General features: G+C 42.0%; 1 protein-coding gene across 1 annotated transcript in view; it reads left to right on the top strand.

Moving 5' to 3' along the window:
• Positions 1-12,711, top strand: part of OTUD7B (OTU deubiquitinase 7B) — a 55,381-nt gene that overhangs the window by 16,025 nt on the left and 26,645 nt on the right. Inside the window, exon 2 of the mRNA XM_023525721.1 lies at positions 2,616-2,818. The gene's annotated coding sequence lies outside the window, so the exon portion shown is untranslated. The remainder of the gene's footprint in view (positions 1-2,615; positions 2,819-12,711) is intronic.

The raw sequence follows: 12,711 nt of genomic DNA, 5'->3' as shown, positions 1-12,711 counted from the left end.
TTTGTAGTCAAGAAGATACCTTTAGATGTTGGATTTAATTGCATATGCTCTCCAGCCTCCAATTCTGAAGATGGAACAGGCCTTCCGCTGCATGTAGGTCGGTTGCTTTGGTTACAAGCTGTGGGTACAGTAGCCTCCAAGGCCCCATTAGTCTTTTCGGAGTGAAGGGAGGAGGAGAGTTTTGGACCCAAATCTTTCAAGTTTCTTTACCTTGTCAACATTTAAGAACAATTTACTTACATAGATCTTATTGCCTAAAAAGGCCAGTAAAGACAGTGAATCAATATAGTGTTTTTGCTAATGGGAAGATTTTAGAGAATTGAATAGCCTTCTAAAAAATCCTTTATCTCTGGTTTCTAACTATGTGGTCAGGTTTGTTTAAGATGCAGCTTGCCCTCATCCCTTTTCTTCTTCTCAGCCAGGCTTTTACTCTATCTGGTAACAGATATCTGGAGACTCAAACTGCTGGCTCAAACTAGCATTTATTATTAGCTACCATAAGGATCTGGCACTGGTATTTAATTTCTTCTACCAAGACTAAATATTCCTGGATTTTATGACCTGGTGCCCAATAGTATACACCTTCCAGGGCTTGGCCTCTGCAGTCTCATCGCATCTTATTCCTTGCCGTGCCTCTTCCATTAGAACTTCTGACCTGGCTGGGAATAAAAGGGAAGAAATACTCACTACTTCATAGCGGGATCCTGCCCTGGGTTATACTAAGCACTTTATATGTTCATTTTATTCAACAATTATTCAACAATTCTGTAAGATATTTTTATACTTATTTACAGACTGATTCATCTAAAATATTTATTACTGTTAATAATATATTGATTAATTTATCCAAAATATTTAAAGTGCTGTTTAAGGTGCTGAGGATACCACAGTGACTACCAGATGAGGTCCTGGCTAAGGCACAGAGAAGTTAAATAACTTGCCCAAGGTCACACAGCAAGACAGTGACAGCTAGGATTTAGAAATAGATCTAATGGATTCCGAAGGGATGTGTGCAACCCCTATTACATCATGCTGCTCTTTGCATATACTGCATGTTCTCTGTTGTGACATAAATCAAGCTATGAAAATAGGCTAAACACCAGGATTTCTTTGTTAAAAAGATTCTTGATGAATCCAAGAAAGAAATCTGTCTCGGTGCTGACAAGCACACCTGCCCTATAAATGCTTCTCCTCTCTTCCCCTCCCCCGGTCCTACTTTCTGTCCACCCACTCATACCTGGGTCTAAACTGGACAGCGTGGCATTTGGATGTGTTTATGCTTTGAGGACTGGGAGAGTTTTGTTTGTTTTCTTGGCTTCCTGAACATTCCTTGCCCACTTGCAAGTTCTTTCTTGTAGCACAATGGTGAGTAATGTGTCGTTAACATTGTAATGTGGTCATGCGAGTTGGAATATTTTTTTCTTTTCCCCCCACTTCTCTCTGATGAGTATGTGAGTGGGGACTCTTGGGTCAAATTGCCTTCTGTAGTTAATTCAAATAGAGAAGCCTTTCTGTATTCAGAGAACTAGAAATATTTTAAAGGTTGGGAAGACTATTAAAATGCGATGTCTTCTGCCCAGCTGAAATTCAGTTTCATTAGCTTTCTAGGTTTATTCTTTAACTAATGTGATCCAAGAGAGTACTTGTTTTAGATTATGGCCATCATCACCATGTGCCATATCTGGGATGAATGGTGTTTATTCTGGAGTTAAGAGCTTAAAAAGAGGCACAAGGATTTTTTTTTTTTTTGTGAGCCTTACGTAGTAGAAAGCATTAAGAAATGCTTCAGTCTGTGAGGGTGAGGAGCCGAGTTCCAGCTTGAGTTCTAGGGATTGAGTAGGTGGGATCAAGGTTGCAAGTGTTAGAACTAGTTAGTATTGGGGATCCGGTCACTTTAGTTTGGGGAGTCAAGAGTGTCTGGGTATGGCTCATGAGGTTAATGAGGTGATTTATGTAGCTTTGTCTAACCTAGTGCTTGGTACTTTACTAGTGCACAATAAATGTTAGTTAAATATCTTAAAAAGGTACTTGAATGTTGAGTGTTGTCAGTTTGTTTTTCTTGGGCAGCTTCCTCGTTACTAAATATGTTCTTCTTTAGAAGAATATTTATTGATCCTTAAACTGTGGGTAAAGCATTTGGGAAAGGGATTGGGGTAACGACGATTTATAGTGCCAGATTTTTACTGAGATTGTGGTCTTAACATTTACGGATTGAATCAGTTAGGCCTAGCATTGAAGGGGAAATCTGTGATTTTCCGTTGCTGGAGTCAGTCCTGTGCTTTTTTTGATAGAAATAACTTCTTGACCCTTTGGTAGGACTGAAAATGCTTTTTTTTCAATTCTGGTTGCACTGGGTTTGACTTTTGATATTTGAGAGAGTTGCCTCTGATGTTTCCTTTTATCCCCCTCCATTTGTTTTCAGTGAACGAGCTAATATATTTGAAAGTATTTTGCTGTCACTACCAATAATAATATTAAGATAATAATGGGATAGGACTCATTTTTATAAGGGTTGGTTTCCTGGATTAATGTCAAGAAGAAAAACGCAGAGGAAAATGGGATATTTGCCAGATGACTTGTGTACTAATTGATACTTTTTATACTTTTTGTGGAAGGGAGAAGGAAAAGCAGAGACCCGTCACCCTGAGAACCTGGCCTGGTGCTATGTCATCGTGAACGGCTGCCTGTACAACTTTGATGCCCTCTATGGTGGCAGGAACGTATAACAGGATTTGTCGTATGTTTGACCTTAGAGGCTTATAGTACATTCTGCCGGGAGCATCTGTCTGCGTAGGAAACAGCTCATCTCGGTTTGCTGGTAAGATCAACCACATTCCTGTAATATGGGTCTTATAATAAATAACAAAAATGTATCAGTCTGGGACGGTACCTGCCTGGCCTACCTGCCTGGCCTCTCAACATAGTAAGAGTAGGGAATCCGTGCCTTTGACTCAGATATTTGGTTAGGTGTTATCATCAAAAGCCTCTACAGTCAACTTCCGATTGGCATTCTTGGAGAAGAACGTGTGATTTTAATAATTCAAAAGAGCTAGTTATTTAGTAAATTTGGAAAGGACCTCTTTTTAAAAGTTCCTTTTCATTTTTTTTTTTCTGTCTCTGGCACCTGGCACTCAGTAAAGCTCTGTTGAATAAAGGAAGTTAGCTGGTATCTGTCTTGGGGTTTTCTCTGGAACCAGCCCATTAGATGAACTTCTAGGAAACAAGGATGATGACTTATTGGTTGATGTGTCACCTTGAATTAGCAGACTGCCTGGCATAGAGCGGGCCCTTAATAAGTGCTTATTGAATAATTGAGTCAGGAAGTTGAGGTTTTCATTAGGGAAACATCGCAGGGACCTGGGTGCTGCTGTGCTCATGGCGGCCTTTCCTGAGAGGCAGGAGGAATGTAGCTGTCTCACAAATAAATGTGAATAAAAGCGAACATGAGGAAAGTGACCGCTTTGATGCTTCCAGGCATTTTACACTTTTGCACAAGGATTTGCACAAGTAATTTGTTAAACGTTGGTGCTTTATTTCTCTCTTGGTTTTTATTTTATGTCTTATGTAGTTATTACTGTGATTTCTTAATAGCCTATGGACAAGTATTATAGCTTCAAACTATCAATAGACATAAAAAGAAAAATCTATCCCTGTGTCACATAATTTTACCCTACCCTCTCGCTTCAAAACTTCAGACCTTAGGGATACAGTGCTAGAAGAATATTTTCAAATTCAGTTTATATCTTTAGTGGTGATGAGCAAAAGAAAAATAATGATTTGATTTTAGCATGCCTTCATGATTTTCTCTACACGATTTCCCTTCTTAATATGGTTTGCTTAAGTGATTACATTTCCTAAATATGCGTTTTTTTCTTTGATACATATCAGTAGAAGTAAGAGATTTCGCGGGTAGCAGGAGGCAAGAAAATTTTCATAGGTAAATCCATAATGTGAACCACATGGAGAATTGAACGTTATCAATATCTTGAAGTCAAGTAAAGATTGCTGGAGTGCGAGTCACCAGATTTATGTTCGATACACAGTTTTATCACTAGTTAACCCTGTGACGGTGGACAAGTCGCTTAATCTTACACACCTGGTTCTCAGTGTTGTCACCTGCAACTTGAGGGTGTGGGATGAAATGATTTCGAATGTCCTAGTTCTAAAGAGCTAAACAAGGAAAATAGACTTTCTGTACCTCATCACCAGGTCTGTTCCACGAGTTATGTAAGTGATGGGAGTGTATGGTCTATATTCCCAGCTAGACTAGAATTGTCAGATTGTATTATATGCTCATAACTAATTTTATGTGCATAAATATAAGAGGCTTGTTGCTTTTAAAAGAAACATTATTACCATGAAAAGCACAACCTATACAAATAAATGAAAGAGACCCAAATAATACGCAGGATACCCAGGGTTAGAGTTTCTGCTGCTTAGCTCCTACCCGGAAATAGAAACTGCGTGTTGGTGGGATTGGTAGGTGGTGGGGAGATGATCACGGCTAGTAGACAGTGCAGGTGGACGTGGATGGTATTTTTAAAAGCGAAATATTAGAGAGTTCTTTAGCCTGTGGAGTTTGTATAGCCACACTGATTAGATTTTGCTCAGAGTCCCTAGAGAACTGATATGAACTTCGTATTCAGGTTCAGAGCACCGAGGTCCGAGCTCCTTGTTTTCTGGGTGCCATTTAAGCTTTGTAGGCCTCTCTGTGTATATGTGTTTTCCATCAGAAAAGAGGGGATTAAAAAAACTCAGTATTTAATATTTAAAATATTAAATGAGGCCATATTGTGAATGTGCTTTAAAACTAAAAATTTACTGCAAAAGAGAAACTATGTTTTAGTGGACGGACAGCTGTACAAATATATTTGTACAGACCTTGCATATATGCATATCTATGGGCGAGTGATGACATTTGAAACCAGTGAATAATTCACAAGCCTATTTTATGTATAGATGAGCTCTCAGTTATTCACATATATGGGCTAGCATGAATAATTTAGGACCACATATCTATTAGACATCTACTATGTGCCAAGCGATTTGTTAGGACTGTTTAAAGATTTTAAAAATGTAAAAGAGAGGTGCCAAACTCAAGGATCTTAATTCTGTCTAGAATAGATCTAGTTCTGCTGCCTGGGGTGAGCTCTTGAAATATCCTAAAGACTCAGTTTAAAAAACTGCTGTAACCCATTCAGCCAAACTGGTTTCTCCTACCTCTTCCTGCTCCACGGGACACTAATAACATGTGGAGATTTCTCGAATACCTTGAAGGTAGAATTGTGGCTTCTCTTCTCATTTGTATCTCCAGGCCCTAGGGCAGCGCCTGAGAGTGATGGACTCAGCTTGGTCAATTTGGAATGAATGACTGATAGTCACATTGGAGAGATAAGATGTAAGTGTCAGGAAGGCCAGCTAATATTACAAAGCACTTTAAGATAACAGCATGTGCCAGTGAATGTTTTACATACTGGCCTGTAGTTCAAATGAGGTTTTGATGTGGCCAGGAAGTATGGAACCTGCAGATGGAGAATTAAAAAAAAAAAAGTAATAATATGTATCTTTTTTCAAATAAGGTTTTTTAAATTGTTTGAGGTTTTTAAAAAAATTATTAGTTATAACCTGAAGGAAGTTAATTTGCTAGAAGAAATTTATGAAGCGTATCGATTTCCTATGGATAGCTGATTGCAGATAGTACAATAATTGGACTTTTTTTCCCTTCTGCTGTTTCTCCCCTTGAATGGAAGTTCTATACCTGACAGTGAAATGACAGACAGGTATCAAGAAGAGGAGAGAAGGTTGTTAGCTGCTGAGGGTTGATTCTAGGGAAACTGCGTGTTTTGCTATTGGACTGGTCTCTGTTGATTTGTAGTATTTATTTTTTCTCTCATGTCAAAAGTTCAGTAACCAGAATCTTTAAGGGCTCAAGTTGAACTTTTGTTTTTACAGACTAGTCTTTTGAAAGTTGAATTTCTTGAGAACCAAACCTCAGACTATCCTTGGCCCTAACCGAAAGGAAAAACAAAAAATTCATTGTGTGTGGCAAATAGACTTACTGGTCTGCATCTAAAAAAATAAACATTAACATGATTTCTGTTTCTATTCAAGTTACTGTTGTTGTGCCAATATTATAATAATAGACTTTCCCTCTGACTCTCTGCCCTTATTTTTCCAAAGGTCACTTCCATTGTGCAAGCCTTCCAAATTATTAAATTTCCCAAATAACTGTAATCCAAGGCGTCTTTATCAGTAGCACCGAGAAGACACATGCCCATTCATAAGGGCATCCCTGCGAACTCTCCTGATCTTCATGTTGGCGCTTGGTTGCTAATAGGGATTTGCCTCTTAGAGATTCGTTCGCTACTTGTAGGCCCGATTAATAATTTAGAAAACTCCTGAAAAAAGTAGTGAAATCTTATTCTGACACATACACCTACCAGTGGCTGTGACGAAGCCATGGGGCCAGCTCTTGAGTCCTTACTGGTGCGTATCCACAGTAGCGTGTGGCAAACTAATAGCTTGCTTTGCTAGTGGTAAATTATACAATTGGGTTGAATTTTTTCTTCTTAAGTTCGATTCAGGGCAGGAAGTCGACTTTTCTGAATAGAGACTGTAATGGAGGTGGGAAACAACACAGAATTGTGCATGGCGAGTGGGAGGAGATGTAAACATTTAACGACAATCCAGAAAGCAGACGACATGTATGAGGTTAAGAGGAGGTTATAAAATCTTCGAATTTAGGATGAGAATAGTAAGGCATGAAGGTGGTGAAGTAGGACCGGCAGATTAAGATACTAGGATTTCAGCGAGTATGCGTGAAATGACTGTGCCTGGAGATTTGAGAATGAACGAGGTGTTTAGCTGTGTCTGTACATCTAGGAGAGAGGAAAGACATTTTTCTTTTGCTGTTAATTTTGAGGGACCACCTGGCAAAAGGTACAGCTAAGGGAGCCCCTTGACGACATATTCTTGAAGGCTCAGAGTTGAAAGCCTGGAATGGGAGTGACGAGCTGGATGCCTCGGGAATGGCCGTGGGCCTGGAGGGTCGGTCCAGGAGGAGCACGGGGAGCTTTTCAGGAAAAGACACAGGGGATGGCGTTGAGCACTAGCTGAGTGAGGCAGAGTGTGTGGGAGGCGGTTTGTAGAAGAAGGCAACTGATGTTTTTTGAGGACCTACTGTGTGCTAGGCACTGCCCTGAAGGCTCTGTGTATCTTGTCATTTGATCCTGACAAGAGATCTGAAATGCAGCTCTTTCCCCATTTTAAACGTGCAGAAACAGAGGCACAACATGGCTGTTACTTAACCCATGGTTGCATAGCCCTTAGTAGTAGATTGGGGATCTGAACTTAGATCTGTATAAACCCAGAGCCAATTCTGTCTGTCAACGTGGAGTTGAAAGGTGTCGAAGCAGTGAGGGTGGGCTTGCACACGGGTGGGCTCCCAGGCGTCCCTGGTCCTCCCTGGACTCGGTGCAGGGCCTGCTCCTGGGACCCTGGCTGGGTTTGTAAAAACCCTGGTCCTGCCACTTTTTACCTGCGTAGCCTTGGGCAGGTCACCTAAGCGTTGTGAGCTTTGGTGTCTTCACCCATGATTTGAGGTTACCGATACAAACAAACCTCTTAGAGTTGCTTGGAAGTTTAAATGCAGTAATGTCTAAAGCTTTAACATGTATTATTTCTCTTGCTTCTTCCTTTAGACCCATCTTATTATCTCTGGGTTGTAATATCTAGTGATACATGGGTCTCTTTAGTGTGGAATTTGGTCATATTTTCTTTTTTTCTATGGTCGTATTTTGTTTCTTTCACTTCGAAGGACCCATATTAGCGGAAAACAGCCTGCCAAGACAGCCTTTCATTTCTCCCTCCCACCTAGAGGAGAACTGTGGGAGATTTCTAAGGGTTTTGCCTCCCTCTTTCTCCCTGTCTGGATTCCTCAGGGCTGGCATCACAGACGTGTTGGAGTCCCTGACCTTTGAAGAGCTGTGGTTTCCCAGTGAGTTTGGGGAGGAGTCGGAGAGGCCTCAGACACAGCTTTAACGCATCAGTGGAACCAGGGGAGCGGGCATAGTGGGGGAATGTGGCTGCTTTGGGGGCTAGTGTAGACGCGAGAATGTAGGGTCAGTAGTTTCTCAGGCATTTTAACAGAGCTCTTTTATCTACAGTCGGTATTTAATTTGGGGTCATTTTTCTCTGTTACTAAGTAGTTGGGCGCTCAGAGCGTGCAGACTGATTTTAATATTAGCCTGAGATAAACAATGTTTAGGAAGAGAAGTCTGTTGCAAATAAGATCATATAACGATCTTAAGTAAATGCCTTTGAGATGAGCCACTGTCTTAGACTCACCTGTTTACAACACTGATTAGCTGATACCAAGTGTGTGTGTGTGTGTGTGTGTAGTGGGGCTCTGTACAAATACAGTTCAGTTCATCTGAACAAAAATTGAGTACCTACTAGGTGCTTAGATTCTAGGGATACAGGATGAACAAGACAAGATTCCTACCCTCAAGTTGCTCGTGGTTTAGTGGGGAGACAAACATGTAAATAGGCACAAATACTGTGCCTATTTATAAATAATATGATAGAGGTAGAATGCAAGGTGTAGCAGCTGGAGGAAGTGGGCAGTTTAACTTGGGAGGCCAGAGAAGGTGTTGCATATGAGCTAGTACTCAAGTTGGTCTTAAAGAAGAGAGAGGGATTCACGTCCAGACCAGGGGTTACTCCAGGCAGAAGGAACAGCATGTGCCAACGAGCTGAAATTTGAAGCACACAGTCCATCCGGGGATCTGCAGGCACGAGAAGGGGAACGATGGGAAGTAATAAGCCCAGAGAGTCAGGCAGAACCAGATCGTGAAGGTTCTCGTTTATCATGCGTGGGAATCGGGATGTTAAGCTTTAGTGGTTGAGGATCCATTGAGGAATTTGGAGTAGTGGTGTGTGATGCTATCATATTTGCATTTTAGATCACTTGGCCTCCACAAGCAACCACTGAACAATGGCTGGAGGGAGGAAGAGGGAGGAATTAGGAAGCTATTTCTGGGGTTCCAGGTTATGAAAACCTAAGAGAATAAAAGATGTAGCATGTGAAAGGTGTCGGATGACTGATTTGAGAAATTTTTAAGGTAAAATTAGGAAAACTTAATAAAGGACTATTTGTGAATGAGGATAAGGCAAGAGAGGAGGCCAGGGTGGCTCCCAGGCTTGTGACTTGGGCGACTGGGGGGAGGGTGTTACTGTTCGCTGGAATAGGCAAGACCGGAGGAGGAAGAGCTTGAAGGGCAGGACAGATCTGCAGGTGTGAGCTGGTGTTTGGATGCGTGGAGCGTGAAGTGCATCTGGGAGCCCCAGGTGGGGTGGAAAGGGCTTGGGCTGTGAATACGTCTGGAGTCATCAGCATTTGGGTGCTCAGGGGCATGAGTGAATTTCTCGTGGGGGTGATATGAGAAGACGGAAGGCGGGGGAGGGGCCTGAGGTTCGAACTGTGGGCGCGTCTACTGCTGGTGCAGGCACAGGAAGAGGGATCCACAGAGGTGGCCGAGACGCAGCGCCAGAGAGGCGGAAAGAGTGGTCAGTGTCAGATGCTACAAAGAGATCGCTTTCGATAAGCGGTGAGGAGGCTGGGAAGACCTCGCCTGTGTCAGTGTCAGTCTCTCTTTTTTATCATAAATTTTAATTTATTTTTCATTTCCAGTTGACATTCTGTCAGTTTCAGGCGTACGACGTAGTGATTAGGCATTTCTACAAAGTGATCACCCCCGGAAGTCTGGTATCCGTCTGGCACCATACATAGTGATCACAGTGTTATCGACTCATTCTCTATGCTTTACATCCCTTTGACTTTTTATAGCTGGCAATTCGTGCTTATTGCCTTCTACCTTTTTTATGCATCCCCTACCCCCGTCCCATCTGGCAACCATTGATTTCTACTTCATATCTATGAGTTTGTTTTATTTGTTCGTTTATTTTGTTTTTTTTTGGTTTTACATATAAGTGAAATCATATGATATTTGTCTTTCTCTGACTTATTTCACTTAGCACAATATCCTATAGGTCCATCCATGTCGCAAGTGGCAAGATTTCATTCTTTTTTACGGTTGAGTAATATTCCATTGCATGTATGCACCACCTCTTTACCCATTAGTCTGTTGATAGGCGTCTAGGTTGCTTTCCTATCCTGGCTATCACTAGTAATAGTGCAGTGAACGTAGGGGTACACGTAGCTTTTCAAATTAGTGTTTTCGATTTCTTCACATAAATACCCAGGCGTGGAATGACTGGGTCACGTGATAGTTCTAGTTTTAATTTTTTGAGGAACCTCCATTCTCTTCCAGTAGAAGGCCATTTTGGTGGGTCGAGGACTGAGCAGAAGGTGAGAAAGCAGCATCAGTGAATGGGTCTGTTTTAGGAGTTCTGCAGGGAAAAGGAGACCAGCAGCCAGCAAGCAGGGGAGGGGAGGGAACCCGAAGGAACTCCTCTGGCTTGGTTCTTGTTTCGTAGTTTTCTCTGTGAAGTTGGAGGCAAGGTCATCTGCCAGGAGTAAGGGAGGTGAGAAAGGATGGGTAGGAGGCTCGAGGAGAATGGTGAAGGTGTGGGATAGTCCCGAGAAGTTTGGTTGAGGTCCCAAATCAAGCAAAAGACAGCAATGTTTCATTGAAAGGAATGAGACTGAACATCGTATATTTGTAGTCATTGCTCTGCAAGGTTATGTGGTCTTGTCTTACTCAATAGTCCCATTTAGTAGCAGAGAAGTTGAATGCAGGATCCATGTTGGGCGGATGAAATAGAAGAATAAGGGAATTAGGTTTTTACAGGAAAGTAAATTAAGCGATCAGTCATTGGGTTCGCATTCCGTTATGCAGGAAGGGACAGTAGGGTCTCTGTTTTTCTCAGTCTTCACTGCCATCGTTCTGGTCCACCTCTCCATCGTCCTTGTAATAATTTTCTAGCCAATTCTCGCTTAATCCACTTGTGCTCCCTCCAGACTATTCTTCTCACTGCAACCAGGGCGATCTTTTAATAATTCGAGTCTGGTTATATCCTGCCCCTGCTCACAGCCCTTCAGCGGCTTCTCGTTACTTTTAGGATAAAACTCTCAATTTAACAGGGTCCACGAGGCCCTTTCTTCATCCTCATTTTGCACCGTTCGCATCTCTGTGTTCCTTCCTGCCATAGAACGTAGATAGATGTTTCCTCTGCTCAGAGCATTTTTTTCTTTCCCGATTTGACTCTCTGGTTCCTATTCAATCTCTGGTTCTTCGATGTAATGTCGCTTCCTTGGGGAAGCTTTTCCTGACCCTATAGGAGACAACACTTCTCCCCTCAGCATTTCGTTAATAAATTATAATCGTTGGTGAAATTTTGTGGTTTTCTTTCTCCACACTGGGAGCTTTGTGATGAGAGATCGTTCTAGTTCACGGTTATGTTCCTCGTCCTGACCATAATGTCTAACACGCTGTAGGCACTCCCTGGATTTTTGTTGAATTTATGAATAAGGTGGTTAAGGAACTGGATGTCTTGGTCCGAGGTGGTTTAGTAGTCGAGAGGAAAAGCTGGAAGGAGACGAGGTTGTAGCCAGAGTAAGATGTTGGGAGTTGAAGACTTGGAGGTGGGGTGGTTTCTGGAGATGACAGAATCCAGGACTGAGTTGTTGGAGTAGAGACGAGATCTTTGCATTTGATGAGATTTTTAATTTCTCCAGTCGAAATGTTGCATGGATTGTGAAGATGAGTGATGAAATTGCTGAGGAAAATGGAAGGATTTGAAGTGAGGAAATCTGAAATATAAGACAGACGTCTAAGTCTTTAATAAATAGAGATTGGCACAGGCCTTTCCAACGGTGAAGGAATTAACTGGGTGAGAATCAGTGCAGGTCTGGGGAACATCGTGCCCCAGCGCCTTAGAGGCAGCGTGGTAGAGTAGAGAGAGCATGTGTTCACAATATCTGGGTTCAGACTTTGAGCAGCCCCCCGCCCCCCGACTGTCCAGGCCTTATTTGTTTCTCCGTTTGTAAACTGGGAATGATAAGCCTGCTGGAGGAGGATTGTCGTTAATGAGTAAGATGATGTTTTTGAAAGTGCTTAATTAATATTGTCAGCTTTTATTCTTGATTGCTGTCATCACTTCAGGAGGGCCCGGAAGTGGAAGTAGAGGTGAGAGCAAAGACGGCAAGAGTGAACTTGGAACAAGACACCGACTTCATTTATTCCACATCTTGTGTCCATGCTACAGGGTCGACACAAACACTTACGAATGAATACGGGTAGGAGCAGGTACGGATGCTAGGACGGACTTTGTGATGTGAGAGCACTGACTGGCTCATAACGTTGCAGTGTTGGGCCACAATAAATTTTTATGTAAAGAAATGCTTTATCTAATCACGTTCCGTGAAAATTTCGTCATTCCCGGGAATAGATTTTATTGTTCTGGAGAACAGAGCAGGGACCATTGTGTGAGAGGAGGAGGGCTGGTGATTTAGTTTAGAAAAGCATTTTCTAACAATTAGAGCTGTCCAACAGTAAAATGGACATCCTGGCAAAGAAATGGGTTCTCCATCAAAGCTCGTATTTACGCGGAGACTGGACGATTGCTCCATCAGATGTAATAGACAGCTTCTTGCGCGGGGGCAGACATCGGATCAAATAATCACTGAGGTCTCTTCCAGTTAGAAGGTTGGAGGATTTTGACTCCAATCGAAATTTGTCTAAATACCAT

This window comes from Pteropus vampyrus, unplaced genomic scaffold, assembly GCF_000151845.1.
Source record: "Pteropus vampyrus isolate Shadow unplaced genomic scaffold, Pvam_2.0 Scaffold617, whole genome shotgun sequence".
Taxonomy (NCBI): Eukaryota; Metazoa; Chordata; class Mammalia; order Chiroptera; family Pteropodidae; genus Pteropus; species Pteropus vampyrus.
This window is presented reverse-complemented; position numbering and strand designations above follow the sequence as displayed.